General features: G+C 31.2%; 1 non-coding gene across 1 annotated transcript; it reads right to left on the minus strand.

Moving 5' to 3' along the window:
- Positions 1 to 404: 404 nt before the first annotated feature.
- LOC116743372 lies at positions 405 to 509 on the minus strand. Its single transcript, XR_004346758.1, has one exon. It is a non-coding gene; the product is annotated as a U6 spliceosomal RNA (small nuclear RNA).
- Between the last annotated feature and the right edge of the window lie 20,277 nt (positions 510 to 20,786).

The raw sequence follows: 20,786 nt of genomic DNA on the forward strand, positions 1-20,786 counted from the left end.
TGATCTATTAATTTTTCAATGTATTCCATATGTAAATCACTGATATATTTGTTATTGAGCTTTAAAATGGGAAAAAACCAAATAATGATACCAGGTTATATTCTTATCCTTCTATTTAATTTTCAATTTTCCCTTAAAAGAGTAAAGAGAATGGAGAACAATGATGCAATATAATGGAACTTCTATAAATTAACTGTATTTTGTGTACCCTTATTTTGTATATATATATATATATATATATATATATATATATATATACTTTGCTATTTTAACAATTTTTAAACATAAATTTTGTTTACCTTAATTACATTCACTACATTGTGCAACTATCACCACTATCTATTTCCAAAACATTTTTTTACTTTAACAAAAACTCTGGAGCATATGAACAATAAAAAATAGAAAAAAATAGAGAACACTTCACAAATGTACATGTTATTCTTGTACAGGGACCATGCTAAGCTTCTCTGCATCATTGCATTTTTTGTATATGGGCTGTTGAAGCAAACATTGGAGTGTTTTTCTCTCAAAGTAATCCCATTTAGAGCTTCAGGAAATCCACCAAATGGAATGATGGCATTCCTTTGAATTAATACTAGGAAGAATTTGTATTTTGTATTTGAGCCCTGCCTTCTGTCTCCTTGATGGTCAACCTCACAAAGCTGTTTCTTTCCTCAGAAAGCCAGTACCGTAATACTGGCTTCTATTCCAGTCAGACAGCATGAGCCTTTGATCTGTAACAGCAGTGACAAATTTACTGAATACAAATTAATATGCATTAGTTAGGTGCATTTTGTTATTTGACCAGAGAGAGAGAGAGAGAAAGAATCTTCATCATTGGCCTATGAAAAGACTTTTTTTAATTTAATGATTTTTTTAAACTTTTTTCTACACAAACCATTCAGTTTCTTCCATTCTCTTTCATTACAATAGGAAACCATAATTGTAATATACATATATATTATAAATATAATTTATTTATATATATAAGCATATATAATTTTTATGTTCCTAGATAAAGTACTGTTTGAATATTTTTATGTCTCATTTTGCTTCATTTGTCACTCAGCATTAGTTTCTTAAAGTTGATATATGTTGATATATGTATGTGGAATATATGTGATATAATTTATCCACTTTTCAAGTAATGGGTATCTAAGCTGCTTTTGCTGTTGAAAAATTTATATACACACTTGTGTGTGTGAATATAAAAAATACTGACATATGCACATATATATATATACATATAATAAACTGCTCTATATATTAAATATTTGTAGTTAAAATTTGTTTTTAAATGCTAAAACTGGGCTTCCCTGGTGGTGCAGTGGTTGAGAGTCCGCCTGCCGATGCAGGGGACGCAGGTTCGTGCCCTGGTCCGGGAAGATCCCACATGCTGCGGAGCAGCTGGGCCCGTGAGCCATGGCCGCTGAGCCTGTGAGTCCGGAGCCTGTGCTCCGCAACGGGAGAGGCTGCAGTGGTGAGAGGCTCACATACCACACACACACAAAAAAAAAAATTGCTAAAACTATATTTGAGGAAATTTGCTTAAAAGCTACACAGAAAGGTAAAAATGGAAAATATAAGTAATGTGATTCATAGGTCCAAAAACCTAATAGGAGGCTCTAGAAAAGAGAACAGAAAATATTGGGAGGAAAAAATGTTAAATAAATAATAGAAAGATGGTTTAGAGCTGAAAACCACATATTTATATTTAAAGGTTATACTGAATGATTAAAATGTAAAAAAAACAAAAAAAACAAAAAAACCAGAAATATCTCTTGAAATTTTGAATATTAAGGAAAAGGAAATCTTATGGGAAAAGAATCTTAAAAAGAGTGGATATATGTATATATATATATATATATATATATATATATATATATATAACTGATTCACTTTGCTATACAGGAGAAACTAAAACATTGTAAATAAACTATATTCCAATAATTTTTTTAAAAAAAAAGGAATAAAGAGATCTTAAAAGTTCATTGAATGTTGTAAAAACAAAGTCATTTGCAAAAGAAAAGAAGTGGATTTAAATCAGATTATCTTTTGGTAAAGGCAGTTTCCTTGTGCATGTAGTCTTTTGGCCCCCAGTGGGCCACTGAGGACCGGGCTTTGTGTTTGCAACACTTTCTTATCAAGAGATAAAGAACCCACACCACCTGGGCTGAGCTTATGACTTCAGGTGGGAATATTTTACCCTGTTTCAGGCTAAAGGAATGCTCTTTTGTCTTTGCTTGAAGAGTGTGCTCTGGTTGGCCCCTGACCAACACCACTGTTATATCTGTTCTCAGCGGGGAGAGCTCATGTAGACAAATTGCCCTGTGTTGGCCTCCAAGAGAGGCTGTGAATGAATACATTCATTTATTTTTCTTATCAGGGCCCTGCTTTTCAATCTTATCCTCTGCCAATACTCAACCCCAGAAAACCACTTTTCCTTAAAACCAATCTTATATCTATCAAGCTATTTTCAAGTGACCAGGTGTAACACCTCCAACCCCCTAAAATCCTGAGCAACATTAAACTTCTCTCCACTCCATTTTAGCAATATAGTCACCAAGACACTTGCAAGGATCTTAACTTTTCCATTTGTGAAATTTGAATTGTGGAACTGTACTTTCTGACTAAACCCCCATATTGGCATCAACCTACTTCATAGTATACTGGAAATTGAATGGGCTTTGAAGTATAAATATGAGTGAGTTTCTGAATAAAATTTAAACTTTGAGCATCATTTTTCTCTCATTTAAAATGAAAAAAAATGCTGTTTATCCCACAGAGTTTTTTTCAAATATATGTTTAAATATATCTTTGACTATGGTATATTAATTTTCATTATTGCAGAAAGCAGTTGATTAGATGTTTCTGTACTTTGAAAGAAAGAGTCAACAAGATGGAAATACTAATTTTGGTTCTACACACCAGGTATATCTATATATTAAGTCATATTTATGTTCTTCATTTCTATCGCAGAGAAAGAGAAGAATTCTCCCATTTTATGAATATCTCATTAAATGTTTTTTAAAATTTCTTTTTGCTTATAAGGGACTAGAGTCAAGATAATCATTTCTTTTTTTTTTTGCATTTTTATTCCTTCACCAGTTTGTGAGATAAGGAGAAGAATAGGGTTAATAACCAATTAGAATCAAGGAAGGTGTGAATGGAAGATGTTCAGTCCTTGTGGACAAAATGGACCCATATGATAGATAATTATTGTGACCCTACAGAGGTAGTTATGTTTTGACATTTTTTTACATATGATTTTCAAAAAGGTAAATAACTTTTCAACACAAAAAGCAGCTAGCATTTTTTTCTGAGGCTAATTTCATAATTATTAAAATTATTATTTGAAAAAAGAAGTTAATAAAACCATGCATGTAACAATTGAAGTTTTTGTCACCAAAATGCGAGTAACTTTATGTACCATTTTACCATAATTGTCAGAAGAGAAGGAGAACACAGAAACTAAGTTAATGGCTTTATATTTTAGGAGGAAGTCAAGCAGCTTCATTACAAGATGACTATAAGAAATTTTACATGATCAATATGGAAAGTGAATGGGAAATTTGGTAACACATTTGCACTGCTTGCATCTTTAAAGTTTTTAATAATGTAATTAATGTCAACATCAATCCATAGATTAATCTAAAATACTTATTTTTTGGTCAATATTAGTAATTATTTTTATCTCATTTAAAAAATGAGCTCATTCTCGAGGCTGTTGGACTTTGCAATACAGCTTTAAACAAAGCAACAGATGATATCTGGTGATATAGCTGGAAATTTGTCTCTAAATGTGTCCTCCACTTGTACAACACACAATTTTCCAATATGTTCTTCAGCTACTAAAGCTGAATATAGAAAGACAACAGATTTTCATTTTATATTGTCACATTTGATTCAAGTCTTAACTGAAACTCTGATATACACATCAATAATTATTGTTTCCCCGATTTGAAAGGAGGCAGACTTCAGAAGACTTTTTTCTTTCTTCTGTCTTTCCTTTTTTTTCTTTGTATTAAAAGTTTCAGTGTTTTCTCAGACAATGTTTGTGTGCCACCAATGTAGCACTTTGTTTTATTGGCAAGAAACAGGTGACATTACCTGGAATACGTAGAACAAAGGATTGGTGAAAGTGCCTAATAAAATAAGTTTAACCAATATTTGCAAAGACATCCAAAATGATTTAGAATCCTTGCCTTGCATTAATAGTTCAGACAAACCAAGCGCAAATCAGAAACAATCAAATCGGTATACTAGGGAACATAGGGATAGTTGCTGCAACCACAAGTATGTATAAAATATGTATTTTTTGGTGTTATAAGCCTTTATAAGCCTCAATTAAAATTATTTTTTAAAGAGTTACTTAAGATTGTCTTGTTTCATATAATTTAAAATTGTTGAAAATTTATCATATGGTGAATATCACATGAGGCTCTTGATAAACATTATTATTCTAATTTATTTGAAATTAAGCATGATTTCTATAGTAACATACATGAATTTAATCAGGAATTGAATAATGATTATGTTATATCACTAGTAGATTAAGATTTATTTTACTGCAGTTCTGAGGAAAATAATAAATAAAGGTCAATCAACCATTGATGAGATAAAACTTTATGTCATATAAAACCCAGCCTACATGCAGCTCTCCAGAATGAATGAAATAGGTTGATGGCTGAGTGAAACAGTAAGCAAGGCAGATTCACAATTTAGTAAAGATGCCTTTCTTCTCAGAATACAAGAATCTGAACCTAGGAACCTCATAGCCACCCACATTGGAAAGCAATATTTCTACTGAAATGGAATGAAGAAAAAAATAGTCTTCTTAATGTAGCACTTTTATATAATTTGAGTTAACTGGTTGATTAAATATTTTTACTTTATACTAGCATTTTGTTCTTTTACTTTTCACTATAGACAGAAATACAGTTGGAGAATTTTTGTTTCAAAGTCAATAGAGATGCTTGTTATATTAGCTTCTAGTTTTACTCTAGATCAATAAATATGCCATCATTCATTATATTTAATTTATTATCATATGTGTGTGTTAGTATAAGCATCAAAATTATTAACCTATAGATACTAGGATTGGAGAAAGTAGTGGTCTTTCCTGCTTTAAGAAATTTCTGGAAGTTCTAATAGTCTCTTTTCAATATGTTTCTGTAGAGAAAATTTGATAAGCTAGTTCTTTATGTAATATACACAATGTTTGCTTAATTTATAGTCACTTCATTTTAAATAAAGACTGCTTAGGTTCTCAATCTCAGTCAATGTTAGGCTATGAAACCCTGACTGTTAGCTTGGCTCAGTGTCCATGGAAACAAATCCCAGATTCCACAATAGCAACAGGATTTAGATGGCACTCTTCCCACAGTGTAACACTTTGGACTAAATAATATTCTGTAATATAACAGAAAAAAGCTAAAGTACCAAACCACTTAAATCTGTGTTTAAAAGGATAGAATTCAATTTATGCTGAAAATATAACAGTAACTCATTTCCAAATGACAGAAAGAAAGCAGCAGGCATCAGATAAGTTTATTGCTATTTGTGTGAACTGTCAGGAAAGAAAGAGACTTACCCAGTTGAGCATACTGAGACTTATTATCACATACAAATCATAAAATTCAATACAGAAAAGTTGTCAGGATCATATGCCCCCCAAAAATAAATCTGAAAAGAAGCAAGATGTTTGCCTTCTATCCAGACCCGTTAAATTTTAAGGGCCTTTTTATTAATTGTTCTTTGTTCTTACACTAACATGAATGCACACACATGTACAATCACTTGCCAATCAAGTCAGATTAAATATGTTAAAATATGACATATTAAAGCTGTCATATTATAATTTCCCTTGTCACAATCTTTTAAGGATCTCTTTGTTTATTAGGTAAAAAAAAATAGCTATGTCACTAGAAGCCTTCAAAGTTCAGACTCACTTTTATTTTGTTTTATTTTTCAAAATTATTGACTATTCATGTGTATGGATCAATAACTTTCTTGAAAGTCTATGTAAAGACAAGCTTAGAATTCAGATACAGTTAACATTGATTGAGTAACAATCATGTCCTGGGATAGATATTTTAACATATCACCAACTCTCACAACAATCCTACAAAATCAGAATGATGGTTCAGCCATTGAAATACTAGAAGACAGGAGAAGAAACTAGTTCTTATATCTCCTAAGTTAGAATTTTTTTTTTTTTTTTGCCATTTTAAGTCCTTTTGCCTTTTGCTTTCAACCCTGTATTAGATTATTTCATTATTCATAAGAAATCTAACAAAATGTATTCTTAGAAAAAAAATCGAAGAAAATGTCATTTAAATTAAGACAGTGTTCTAGTCTTAAAAGGCTAATGTTTCATGTGAGGTAGTTTCGATTTTGTAGAAATTAAGAATATTACATTATACTTGCTATTTTGTGATTGATTAGTCTGTGGATTATTTATTATTTCCTATAAACTATTTGACTCAGTTTTATCATTTTCTGCAATTAGCAGAAAAATGTGTCATATGTACCTAAGGCAAAATTCATTTTTTTTTTCCATCTCCTCAGGTAAAATAAAATTTCAGCCTTAATGAGTAACTATTTGAAATACTAATTTATGTGTAAATATAAGCACTTTAATAATTATCTTAAGTAATTACTTAAAGAAGAAATATAAAAAAATATAGAAATGACAAAGCATATGAAAAGATCCCCCACATCATATGTCATTAGGGAAATGAAAATTAAAACAATAAGATTCCAATATACAACTATTAGAATGGCCAAACTCCAGAACATGGACAACACCAAATGCTATTGAGGAGATGGAGCAAAAGGGACTCTCATTTATTGCTGGTGGGAATGCAAAATTGTACACCCACTTTGGAACCCAACAATCGCATTCCTTGGTATTTACTCAAAGAGTTAGAAACTTTTACCCAAAGAGTTAGAAACTTTTATGTTCACATAAAAATCTGCACATGGATGTTCATAGCCATTTATTCATGGTTTCCAAAACTTGGGAGAAACCAAGATGTCCTTCAGTATTGGATACATAAACTGGTATATCCAGACAATGGAACATTATTCAGCACTCAAAATAAATGAGCTATGAAGCCAGGAAAAGACATGGAGGAAAATTAAATTATTATTACTAAGTGAAAGAAACCAAACTGGAAAGGCTCAATATTTTATGATTCCAGCTATATGACATTCTGGAAAAAGCATAACTACAGAGGAAATATTTTAAAAAACAATGGCTGTGGGGTGATGGGGAGAGATAGATGAATAGAGTACAGAGGATATTTTAAGACAGTGAAAATATTTTGTATGATATTTTAATAAAGACTTGTCCAAACCTATAGAAGGTACAACACCAAGAAGGAATCCTAATTTAAACTATGGATTTGGGTTGCTTATGATGTGTCAAGGTAGGTTCATCCTTCATAAAATATGTACCATTCTGATGAGGGATACAGATAGTGGGGGAGACTATGCAGGTGTGGGGGTAGTGGGTGTGTGGAAAATCTCTTACATTCCTCTCAATTTTACTATAAATCTAAAACTGCTCTATAAAATAGTCTTGAAATTTAAAAAATAATTATTTTTATCTTTCAATAAAACAAACATTTCTTCCTGACTTTACCAGCTAAATAAATTAACAACTTAACACTTGCCTTCTCTGTAATATCTACCTGCTAGAACATCACTGAGCATAGAATTACCATTCACCTTATTTAGGATGTATTATGAAGTGGATTTACTAGAGCTCAAATTGTTCTGAAAAAGTAAATAAGATAAAAAGGAAAAAAAAGGGTGGAGACAGCCTTGTGTATTTTCATGTTTTTAGTCCTCAGATGAATCATATTTAAGTTGTCAGATACTCCTTATTCAGTAGTTGAAGAGACATTTTATAGAAAATAGGAAAGTCTATGGAAAATGGAGGAGTAAAAGTTAGAAATTTTATTTTCCAAAGCCAAGAATGAGACACAGTTTTGCATTTATTGAATATTCATGTTCTTTCCTAGAAACATAAATAGAAATCTCCTCTCCAATATTCAACATACTCTCACACTGTTACTTATCCTAATTTTATAATAAAAGCACAGACCTCTAAATTACATAGCCATTTATAATTACCTCTAAATAAAAATGCATATTTTGCCCATTATTACTTCTGCACTCTCACTGGAATTCCCTTAAATACCCCACCATTAACTTAAAATATGTCCAAAACTGACACCTTGCATTCTTTTACATTTTTCCCAATCCCAGTCCCTTAGACAATACCTGACATTTGGTGTTTGTGGTATTAGATAATCTATTGTATAATCTATTGTATAATTTATAGTATCCAGACTTTGTTTAATAAATATTTTAAATCTAAGCTATTATTAAAATGTGGGACACTTTGATTGACATTGCCTATTCATTTAAAATATGATGACATCTTTTTTGAGAGATTGTATTTCTTTTAGAATTGACACATTTTCCAAGTAACTTTTTTGCATGTTGTCAATTACAGGCTTCTTTGATTATAACATTAATCTAGCATAATTAAGAGGACAACTTGATTTCTACTTGCTATACCATCTTTGACTTGGCTACCTTCAAATTTTGCATTACCTATAAAGTTCTAGAACTGTATTAAAATGCCATGCCTGGAGACAAAGTTACCAGAAGGAGTTTTCAAGTCTGTTTTCTACAGATTGTTAGCTGAAGTCAATTGACACAGATCTCTCATTTCTTTGGTTTGAAATGTGTCATTATGAGCGATTGTTCTAGTTGCTGTTTTGTACCTGCTTTGTGGAACTCAGCACTGCTTATTGACATACTTTCCTTGGGTAAATTCTACACTTCAAGCAGATCTCTTGTCCCTGACTAGGTTCATGATTTAGCCTCAATGCACTTTTTTTTAAGTATATGAAGCATTTTAAAAGTATTAATGTTCAAGTTTAATACAAATGTTTATGTCATTTAAGATATAAAGCTGAGAAAGATGCCAACATAAAGATTTCAGAAAAAAATATATCTGGTATTTAAACTTCATGCAGTACTGTATTTCATAGTGAATTTAATTTTAGCAACATTTTACCCAAAATAATAAGCAAAGGTAAATCTCAGCCTGAATAATTAAATGAAATATCAGACTATATTTATGCATGAATGTATAATCATGCGATATTAAAAGGATATAGAGGTGAATAGCCCATTGTATAGATGTTATAGGTTCCTTTTTTGTTAATTTCTATATAGTTCACTCAGAAGTGAAAATGGGCCAGGGTCAGTAAGATGCAGCTTTATAATAGTCACATATCTTAAGTGTGGTATCTGGACTTATTTTGTGTGCGTGTGTGAGCTTGAAGCAATTACAATAAATATCAAAGAAACAGATACAATTTGTAATATCTTGCCACAAAGTTTGTACTAAACAGCAGTTTTTGATGTTACTGTGTTACATTCATTTGCATAAATATCATTTTGCTAGACAAGAGAAAAAAGTTTCAAAAAAGATTGCAGAAGAATATGCTCATCCCCATATGGTTTGAGTATGAAAGAAAAACTAACAAACCTCATCATCTCTGTATTCATTATGATACTAAGCTGGATTTTCATACCAATAATTAATAAAATATTATGTCTGGGAGTATAAGATTAGGGATTGGGTAACAGTGGGAAAAAACTATTTAATGAGAAGAAAAGTTCTGTCTTATGAGAAATGGAAAGCTATACATGACTTTTATTTATTAAAAGTATATAATAAAATTTTTGGTTTATTAACATTTCACTGAAAAAAACTGAACAAATGAATTAAAGTAAAATATATATACAATTACACCATAGTGACTAGAATTTCTAATATAGTAAAGTGACTTTTTTTTTAAGTTTCTGTAATATAAATATTGCCCTTCCCCTCTGTGAAGGAAATCTCATGCTGCATTAATACATTCTTGGAGAACAACGTTTTAGTGTTAGCAATATGCCATTCTAGCATTTTTTAAAGATTAATAGAAAGATTTGGAAAAAGGGTTATGCACCAACTCCAAAATTGCTATTATGAAGAAGAAACCTTTAATACAATCCTTTGGTGTGTATGCCACTAGAAAAAACAAAGTTTATATAACCATGCTTTTATTTCTTAATTTGAATTTGTAAACTAGTTTTTCAGGTCCTCAGATTTTGACATCTTGTACTTCATAATGATTCTAGTAAAGTTTGAAAAGATGTTATCTATATTTTCACCAAATATGTGATACTGTGATTCTTATTTTTTTATTTAATGTAGGAGAGATCTATGAGATTATATATAAATCATTTCAATTGCTTGAGAAATTAAAGTTTTAAAACTAAAATGTATCTTCACCTCTAGGATGTGAAGAGGTCCTTTTAAGGTAGTTTTATGCCAAACAAATTGACTATATGAGGGTAATCAGGCCTATGGTTTTCATAATTAAAGGCAAGAATACCAGATACATCCTATTGATTATTTGAAAGGAAGATTTGAGTTTTAGCCATAAACATTTTTAAATTATGTGACAATATATAGCCTCTTAATTTTTCTTTGTGTACAATATACTTTTACATAATAACTAAATTGATTACTGAAGAAACAAAATCATTAAACATCAAATACATTTATAATTTCCTCATTTGTAAATATATTGTCATCAGTATCATAATCACCTTTACATCATCATCTTTTCTCAGAGATATTTCTTTCTGGTGTATGTGTGCATGTGTGTATATTGGGTGCCTGTGTGTTAAAACAGGAAAATACTAATTACATAAGTAAATAGGTATATAAATGTGAATATCATATAATGTGTGTATATATAGAATTGTACATTTATACACACCAATATGGTGTATATATGTGTGGGTAAATATGTATATGCATATATGTATTTTTATATGTATGTTTATTTATTTAATTAAGAATACAGCACACAGATTTGTCATGTTCCACAAAGGATAGAGTTGTAGAAAATATGTGAAATACTGAAAACCTAAAAAAGTAATTACCTTTAGAATATAGAGTTCATACAAATCATTTAGAGGAAAACTTTATAAGTGTATGAAAAGATGTTCCAAATTGCTAATAATAAAACACATATTCAAATCTCAATTTAACAAAACTACTCATTACTTCCCAGATTTAAAAATGTGTCAAAAAAGAGTAAGAATTCATGAGTAGATAGAACAATTAAAATTTTTATACACTGCCGGTACATCAATTTCTATTTCCACTTTAAAACAAAGTTAGAAATACCCAGTAAAATGAAGAGGTTCATATCATTTAACACAGTGGTTTGGTTCTTACTTATATACTTAAGAGGTACTTATATATATACACAAGCAACACATACAAAAATAATTTTTTGTACTTGCAAATGCTGGAAATAATCCCAATATTTACCACCTGAATAATGGATTTATAAATATCTATATATTTGAATAAAATAATGCTCTACAGAAGTGAAAATTAACAGAAGCTATATATACTTGGATAAATATTACAAAGATAATGATTATAAAATTATGTATTATAAAGGTGAGTTATACAATACCATAGAGATGACTTTTAAAACTTGAAATTAATAACTTTTCAATATAAACACACATAATAAAATGACAAACTATAGGTGTTATGAGATCTTATTTCAAAATGATGCTTTTTTCTAGGTGGGAGAGAAGGAGAGAATGTGATTATGGAATGATACACAAGAAAATAAAACTTGTGTATCCACTCACCCTAGTGAGTTTTGGTTATGGAAACACTCATATTATTTCCTTTTTACTTTGGTATATCAAAAATATGTATTTTAATAAAAAAGGAGAAAGTGGGAGAAACTTCCACATTAAAGGTACAAAGCAGCCAACCTTATGATGAATAAAATATTAAAAAAGTTGTGGAGAACAAATTTGACAGTTTTCACAATACACTTGTTACAGGAAAAAAAAATGATGAAGAAAATAGCAAAATAAAATGTGAAAGAAATAAAAAAGCAAAAATGAGAATACAAATAAAGAGTATGTATAAATATATACTTATATACAATATATAATAAATACTATTGTTTTGAATGAAATTAAACAGAAAAAATTGTCTTTAAAAACAATACCAGGAGTATAGAAACTAAAATGTATATAGTGATATCATTGGTATCAATAGATTTTTTAGGAGTGTGGTTTTAGGCCCCAAATTTGCAATTCCACATTACAGCTCATCTAATACAAGCAACACAAAGTCATTTTGAGATTCCAGAATTTAAGAAATATGTTGAACGATACCCTTTCTTGGATGACTATAAGAAAAAAGATTAAATGAGTAAACACGCACACATACAGGTGTACACTCGATAATCAGAAATTTGTTGTATAACCCTTTTTAGACATTTAAGTATCTTACTTGGCTTGACTGGTAAGTAATTTTTTAAGAGTTTTGTGAATTATATACATAACTGGAAAGTGGATTAGAGCTAGAACTTTCAGACATGGGCAGATAGACTGAAGGGGACTTGGTGAAATGAAAAGCACGAGTATTTACAGAAAAGATGGGGAAGGTAGCTTGAAAGGATATCATGAGGGATCCTGTGATCTAGGCTAAGAGGCTTGGACTGTATGCCACGAGGAACTAAAAGCTGTCCATCAGTGGTTCTGGAAGAGATACACACCGGGGAAAATCATATTTTCAAGAAATTACCTAATCCTAGTATTTATCCTCAATGTGTAAGTTAGATATATGTGTAAATATTATTTTATTCCACCAAATGTTTTGAGGTTGGGAAAAAAACTGTGAGAAAATATGACAGAAATTTGTTTAAAAATAAGAGTCATCACTGAGGAAACATCTAAGAGAGAGAAAACATCACAGGGATAAAGGGGCACGAAGCTACTCTGGGATCTAGGTTAAGGGAGAGATTCCAGAGGAATCTCTGGAATGTCAAAGTGACTTCTGGGTATGATTACATAGGATATTTAATATCCTTATGTTTAAGGTAGAATTAAAAATTTTATTTAATATAACTATTGATTGAATGAGATCTGGGTTGAAATTACAAGGAAAGTTTGGGGCTCCTAGTAGAACTTTTTTCATTTGCTTACAAATCATGATTCCTGCAAAAGAACCACTTAAAATGAGCAAGAAAACTCACAGTAAAGGAAAATAGTAAATGAAGTCACAATATTTGAAATATGGGCATGTGGCTAATTCTCAAATTAAATGATTATAAGGAAGCTGCATTTCTAAGATTCTAGAAAAAAAATATTATTCAAGAAAGCCATACATTTCTGTAATGACTTCTACTATATCTCAGTAAGAGACCACAATAGTACTTTCTATTTCTGGCATCAAATTAAGTGAATACTTATTTCACTTAATCAAAATTTTCATCCACAAACATGATTTTATGCTATGGAATATGGGTTCTTAAAGATCCTTATAATATTTCATTGAGCATTCCTATTTAATACAAATATCTGCAAAGGAAGTATATTAATGAGTTTCCTTAAGTTGCTATAAATAGGTGAATCAAAGAGGTTTATTCATCTGTTGTACTTACTTTATGAAGAAATATTTTAGAGCTAAAACCAATTAAATTTTCAGTAGCTTATCACAGAAATTATATGGAGCATCAGGCCAGTCTGTAACGACTTTGCTAAGGGAGTGCTTAGAATATTTCCAACAGAGTTCTATTACCTGGATTATACTATCACTGTGTTAAACCATGGATCAGGGCAATACATTTTTTTTTTAATTTGGGTACTTAATTGTTCGTTAATTTAATTATATTAATATTTTAATTTTCATTCTATTCATTTATGACATACTAATTTCAATAATGTATTTTGTTCAGAAAATGCTCAGTGATACAGCAGGGATACTTAATAATTTATCCTTAGAAAAGCAAAAAGAGATTAAGGATCAGCCTTTTCTAAATAGATGTTGCTTGCTCCAATATATTTCTCAACCACAATCATGTTTATTGTTAACCATCAAGTTATTGCTTTTATTTATTTATAGCTATAGTTAGCATAAGATAAAACACTATATGTAATTTTTTCATAAATCAAACTGTCAGAAAACAAATGTGCCCCCTGTAAACATTTGGTAAGCTGATGAAGAGCATCGTCTATTGTTTACGCTGGGATGTGGTGTAGTTTGGGGGATAGCTATTTCTTCATAGGCTTTGCTGTGAGTGCTGAGGAAAAATGGAACCATTCTAAGAAAGTGTGACATCCATATATCTAGACCATTGTTTCTTAAAGTGAAGAAATAGAGGACAAGTGAAAATCCCTGGCTAGTGTGACACATATTCCCACATAATAGTGCATAGACATGATTTGAGTTACCTCTATTTTTTTCCTGGCACTGTTATTGAATTTCTCATAGGCCTATCATTATGCACACATTGCTAGGAAAAAAATCTATTAATCCAATGCATCAATACAAGAAAACAAATAAGTTACTGTCACTTTTCCCTTTATAATGTCACATAAGCCTGTCTTGTAATGGGTAATAATTTACAGAAAAAGAGTTTCAGTAGAAATGATCTGTGATGTTATGGAGACACTTATCTATGTTCATGTGTTAAAGCAAAACACATTAATATGTGTCTTATTTCAAATTTATAAAACAAGGGAGGCTAACTCTGCTATCAAACCCAATAACTTCTTGTACTTCACCCTTTCTTTTATTTTTTTTTACTATGGTAAAAACACTAAAAATAATATCTACCCTCTTAAATTTTTAAGTGTAGAAAAACTCCCCTCCCCACCCCACCCCCACTCCTGGAAACCACCATTCTACTCTGCTTCTATGAGTTTGACTATTTTAGATATCTCATATAAGTGGAATCACACAGTATTTGTTCTTCTGTGACTGACTTACTTCACTTAATATATGTTCTCCAGGTTCATCCATTTTGTTTCATTTGGCAGGATTTTCTTCTTTCTTAAGGCTGAATAATATTCCATTGTAGGTGTATACTACATTTTCTTTATCCATTTATCTGTCAGTAGACATTTAGGTTGTTTCCATTATTTTTGACTCTGCCAACAGGTATATGAAAAAGTGTTCAACATCGGTAATCATCAGAGAAATGCAAATCAAAATCACAGTGAGAGATCACCTCACACTTGCTAGTGTGACTATCATGAAAAAACAAAAGGTAAATGTTGACAAGGATGTGGAGAAATTGGAAGACTTGTACACTGTTGATGGTGCCAACTAAAAATTGGCACTTGCCAGCTGCCTTTACAAGGATTAAATCACATGCTGCTGCAGCCGCTGACCTTCAACAACCCCTGAAAGGAGTTCAGGGTGGAGATCAGGAATGAGGCACTCTGTACTCTAGAAATGTCCATGCAATCCCTGGTCCATATTGATTTTAGGAGACTGTGACAGTATCAAGATTTTATTTCTCCTAGAAGTATAAAAAAAAAAAAAGAAGAAGAAGAAGAAGAAGAAGCTAGCATCATCTGTTGAAAGAGAGTCAGCATCAGAGATGGGAGACAAAACCTGTTATGAATTTACTCCAGAAGTCAAAGTTCTATTGAATCTCTATGACTCACAGCATATGTCCAAAATAAGTGGCAGACACAGATGTTCACCACTCCTCCTAAACTTTAAAGCCCATATCATTTTTTTTGAGGGAAAGACAACCCAATATCTTTCAATCTCATGCCCAAAGTGGGGTGAATCCACAAAATATTTAGCACCTCTGATTTTGCTACAGTCATTAATTTGTCACATAGTTTCATTTATAAGAGGAACTAAGAAATGACTTTTGTCTGCTTTCTCAGTACTTTTTAGCTAATTGTGATGATAAACATGTCATTATCAGTAGTATTTATGAAGTGCTCTGTTATACAATCATAAGGTTACACATGTCTGAATGTTGAAACACAGTAACTCATCAATGTACATTGATTGTGACAATGTTAAGCTACCTGAAGTCTGTGCCCTTGAAAGAGAGCAAAGGTTCAGGAATCCCTCTCCCACCCTTTTTAAAAAATTTTTCTCTCTGATAAAAGTTTTAATTCAAAGAATCACCTTCCCATAGGACTAGATAAATTCAGTTTATCTATGACAAGACAAGACACAAACCACCCAAATTCTTTGCCTTCTAGGTTATTAGTTGAACTGTTGATACTCAGTGACCAACCTCCACAAAATAGCTGCAAATTTGACTTGATCAAAGTTTAGTTAAGGTTTTTTCTTTCCCCTCAGTCTCCTCAACATCAACCAACCCTCAATCTGGTCAACAGTGGAATATGGAGCAACCCCTCCTCAAGGGCACTCTTGAAAATAGGCTGACCTCAGGGAAAGAACTCCCCTACTCAACTGTCAGACCATGTCCCTGGCCCTTCCCACTCCATAATGCCTGGTTCTCATTTATACCTCCCTAGAAAAGAAAATTCCTTTCTGCCTTACTCTTAAAACTTGTAGATCTTATGGTCAGAGCACTCTCCCTATTGCAAGCCACCCTCCCTTACTGTGATAATATTTTAAATAAAATCTAACCTTACCTAAGTTCAGATTTGGGATTTTTGGCAATCTCTTTCTCTCAGAATATCTTTATTGTAATTATTTCAATAAATAATTACAGACCTGCACATTTTTTCAAGGTAAAATTTAGAGAATCACATCAAGTCTGTCAATCTAGTTTCATACCATTTAACAACATTTTTTTTGCTATCTTTATTTAAAAATATCAATTTACTTAGATATTGGTAGTTATGGATATAAATTTGACATTTTTGAGACATAAGAAAGGAAATTTTTTGATCTGATAAATCTGTAAGCACTCTTAAGGCTATCTAGTCAGAACAGCTATTATATAATTCTATATAAGTAGAACATCTCCTACTTAAAAGCAAGGGTCAAATAAAAGCAAAATAATGAATATGTATATATAATCTCCCTTGATATAGATGGATAAATAATACATATGTACACATAATATATATCATGCATGTACCTAATATATACATACATATTTGTAAGTATAATACTTATATACCATTCATATGTTGAAACCTTAAGCCCTAACATGACTTTATTTTGAGATAAGGACCTTAAAGAGGTAATTAAGGCGAATTGAGATCATATGAGTAGGCCCTAATCCAATATGATTAATGTCTTTATAAGAAGAGGAAGAGACACCAGGGACAGGTGTGCACAGAGAAAAGGCCACATGAGGACACGACACGTTGAGAAGGCAGCCATATGCAAATGAAGGAGAGGGGCCTCAAGAGAAATCAAATCTTCCTTCACTTTGATCTTGGACTTCCAGTTTCCAAAACTGTAGAAAATAAATGTTTGTTGTTTAAGCCACTCACTGTGAAGTATTTTGTTATATAATGATATAGTACCTCTCTTGAATCTTAACTTGAGGTAAACTCTCCTTCGACATCATTCATTTGTGAAATAATTCATTTCTTTTTACAAGAAACTCTATCGAGGGTTGTATCAGAACTTTTGTTCTGATAGGAATGGGAGAAGCAGCATCCTTTGATACAATTCTCCTACTCTGCAGCACATTGCCAACATTCAAATACCAGTGTTATCATCATTTACTGGATGACCTTCAACAAGTCACTTAATCTCACTGTGCCTCAGTTCTACATATGTGAAATGGTGATAATAATAGTACCTAATGCATAAAGTTATTATAAACATTTATAAGATGATTCCCATAAAGAAATTAGAACACACTGTTCCTGGCACTTAAAATTTCCTCACTGAATCTTAACTCTCCCTTCCTTCTTCCACCTTCTCCCTTTCTTTTTGTTTCTGTTTCTGTTTCCTGCTCCCCTTCCAAGGATTTTTCATCATTAAATTCTCAGTTTAAGCAGATGGTCACTATGCTTTGAGAGGTAAAGTAAATGTTCTTTATTTTTATTTCCACACATTTCCAATAAGTTGTTTTCATAGAAATAAAAGCAGGTAAGAAATGTAGTAATAATGTTCTCCCTAACATTGTATACCTTAAACTTACAAAATGTTATATGTCAATGACATCTCAATAAATCTGGAAGAAAAAACTTAAAAAACAATTCCAGTCAACTATGAATCATAAAGAGCATATTGTTTTTGGTAAGGATTGAAAATATAATAATAATAATAATGTTCTCCCTAACCCATTTTTAACTGAGCCTGTGTTTTTTCTATGATATAAAACAAAAAATAAGCAAAGATTCAGTATTGACATTTTATGAACTTTTTTATCTCCAGGAAATACTATCTCCTCAACAGCTTCAATGTATAATGTTAGAACAATCTTTTCCCCAAAATCACATCCAAGTAGGTACACCAATATTATGAGTCATTTTTTACAGTCAGCCCAGCCCTGTGGTTTAATAGACAGGCTAAAGAAGATAAAGGTCATGTACTAAATTGCATCAGATGAAAACTACATGCACTCAAAAATCTTTCTTGGCAACACCTATCTGAAAGTTGTCACTGAATTTTGCTACACAGCAGGATGCTGTCACAGAATTTATTAATAGACAAGAATCAGAGAAGGGGATCAAAAATCTCAGCATGTCCTTTGGAAGGCCAACATTCTGACATCTGTGTTATATTAAACTCCAGACAAAGCTAAAGATTTACAGAAGGATGATGACACTCGCTCTTCCATGCATGAAACTCAGATTCGCCATAGCAGCCTTATCCTCTAGGAATTTTCTCAGTATGCTATAGATAATCTTAAGTGGTAAGGCAGCATCAGCTGTAAAGACATCAGAAATTAGAGTTCAGCATTAGTGTTTCTAATTTTGCTGGGCTGAAAAATTTAAAAAGAAGGAAAGAAATGAGAAGAAAAAATACATGCTGTGGTAAACTCTGAAAAGCAAAACGGAAGGGGTGTGTGTACAGCAGACAACTGAAATGCCTTGGGAAGTAATACATGTTTGTTGTTGACTGAAAACTTGGACAGAAGCTGTTATTGTGGAGCGTGTGGAAATGGAGTGGTTCCCTTTTAGTAAAATATACAAAAGAAAAGATAAACTGAAAGAAACCAACTAAACTAAATACGTTTATAAGCACAGCAATAAGCCAAAATGCAATCAATGAGTGATGTCTATTGTTAAACACATTATAGCTTTCAATCACATATAAGGTAGCTTCTGTTCAATTAAATTCAGAGAAAAATTACACGATAGAAATAGCAGTTTTCAATATTAATATAAAACTAGACAGAAATACATAAAAGCGTAATTAAATTATAAAGCTGATAAAAAAGTTCTAGTTTTATACAACTAAGAAAAGTGTTTTATTTAGATAAGCTTTTGCATTTTACTATTACCAAGTAGGCAGTATTGGTCAGTGTATTTTTAATCATAAGTATGACAGCTAAAACTAATATCTGTCCTTATATTAAATATAATCACATTCAAGTATTATGAAGAATTTGCAAGGTCCATTTTATGAGTGATTTTTACTTAGCCAAAATTGAAAGTAGTATTCTGGTTTTTGTTTGTTTGTTTTTTGCTTTGATATTTGCAGTAATGTAAAGATTTTAGAGAAAACAAAATCTCAGCCAATTAAAACAAGTAAAACTCTACCTGTTTATAAAATAATGCTAATGAAATAATACATAAAACTACAACATACTTAAATGATTTTTTCCCTGTTCTCAATCAGAAATATAGTGAAGGTGTTGAGTCCTTCATCTATTTTTGCTCTTTATTAGCTTTTTCTCTAGGGGGGAAAAATTACCTTCTTTGGGTTTCTGTACTTCTGAGTACAGTTCCTATACTTCTAAGAAAGTATTGGGTTGGCCAAAAAGTTCGTTCGGGTTTTTCAGTAAGATGCTACAGAAAAACCCAAAGGAACTTTTTGGCCAACCCAATATATAGCAGAAACTGATGGATGTGTTTGTTGTATAAAGAAAAAAAAAAGAAAAAGCCAACACAAAGTTGGTGTTCAGTAGATGTGGATTTCCTTCTTCTTGTTCTATTTCTTGATTTTTTTAAAAAAATGTTACTTTATGGCAAAGCAAAATTAAAATAACAACAGGAATGCAAAAACTAAAGATGGAAGTTTTCTACAATTCAATTTGATAATAAAATTAATGCTAACTTTTCACTTATATTTAGTTTTTATATAGTTGCAATGATATGGATAACTTTTTATATTTCATATCTTTACTTAGCATTATAGTGAGCATAATTCTTTATTTGGGGATAGTCCATTAGAAAAAAAAATAAGTTTTGCTCCTTAAGAAGTTGGGTAAGTATAATATCAAACCTTACCCTATGTCCATGTACTAGGTTTGTTTTGTGGTTGTTGTTTGTTTTTGTATAGCTTTTTTTAAAAAATAAGTCTACTTTATACACCTTTGTATGTAATTAACATTATTGTTTGATTTAATCACTGGTCATGTATCACATCTATTCAGGTATATGTTATTTTCCCCAGATTTACTTCCATTATTAGTCATTCAGAAATAATAAGCCAAAACTCTTTTCCCAATTCTTTGTGGGAAAGAAATTGTGAATTTCCCAATTCTTTGACCATTGTCTGCCTGCCTTTTAGGATGCAGAAATTATGATCTATGAGTTGTGAATCTAAGACCTCAATTACCAGATTTATCATTATTTCTACATTGTAATTATGTTATAAACTGTTATTACTGCAACTTTAATGACGTGTCTTCACATTCATTTTTGCCTGCACAAACACATGTATGTCATTCCGATTCCTTGAGAAAAATATTTTAATACTGAAATTTAATATGAACTAAGACAAAATCTGCACTTTTAAAACACTAGTGCAG

This window comes from Phocoena sinus, chromosome 18 (assembly GCF_008692025.1).
Source record: "Phocoena sinus isolate mPhoSin1 chromosome 18, mPhoSin1.pri, whole genome shotgun sequence".
NCBI classification, from domain to species: domain Eukaryota; kingdom Metazoa; phylum Chordata; class Mammalia; order Artiodactyla; family Phocoenidae; genus Phocoena; species Phocoena sinus.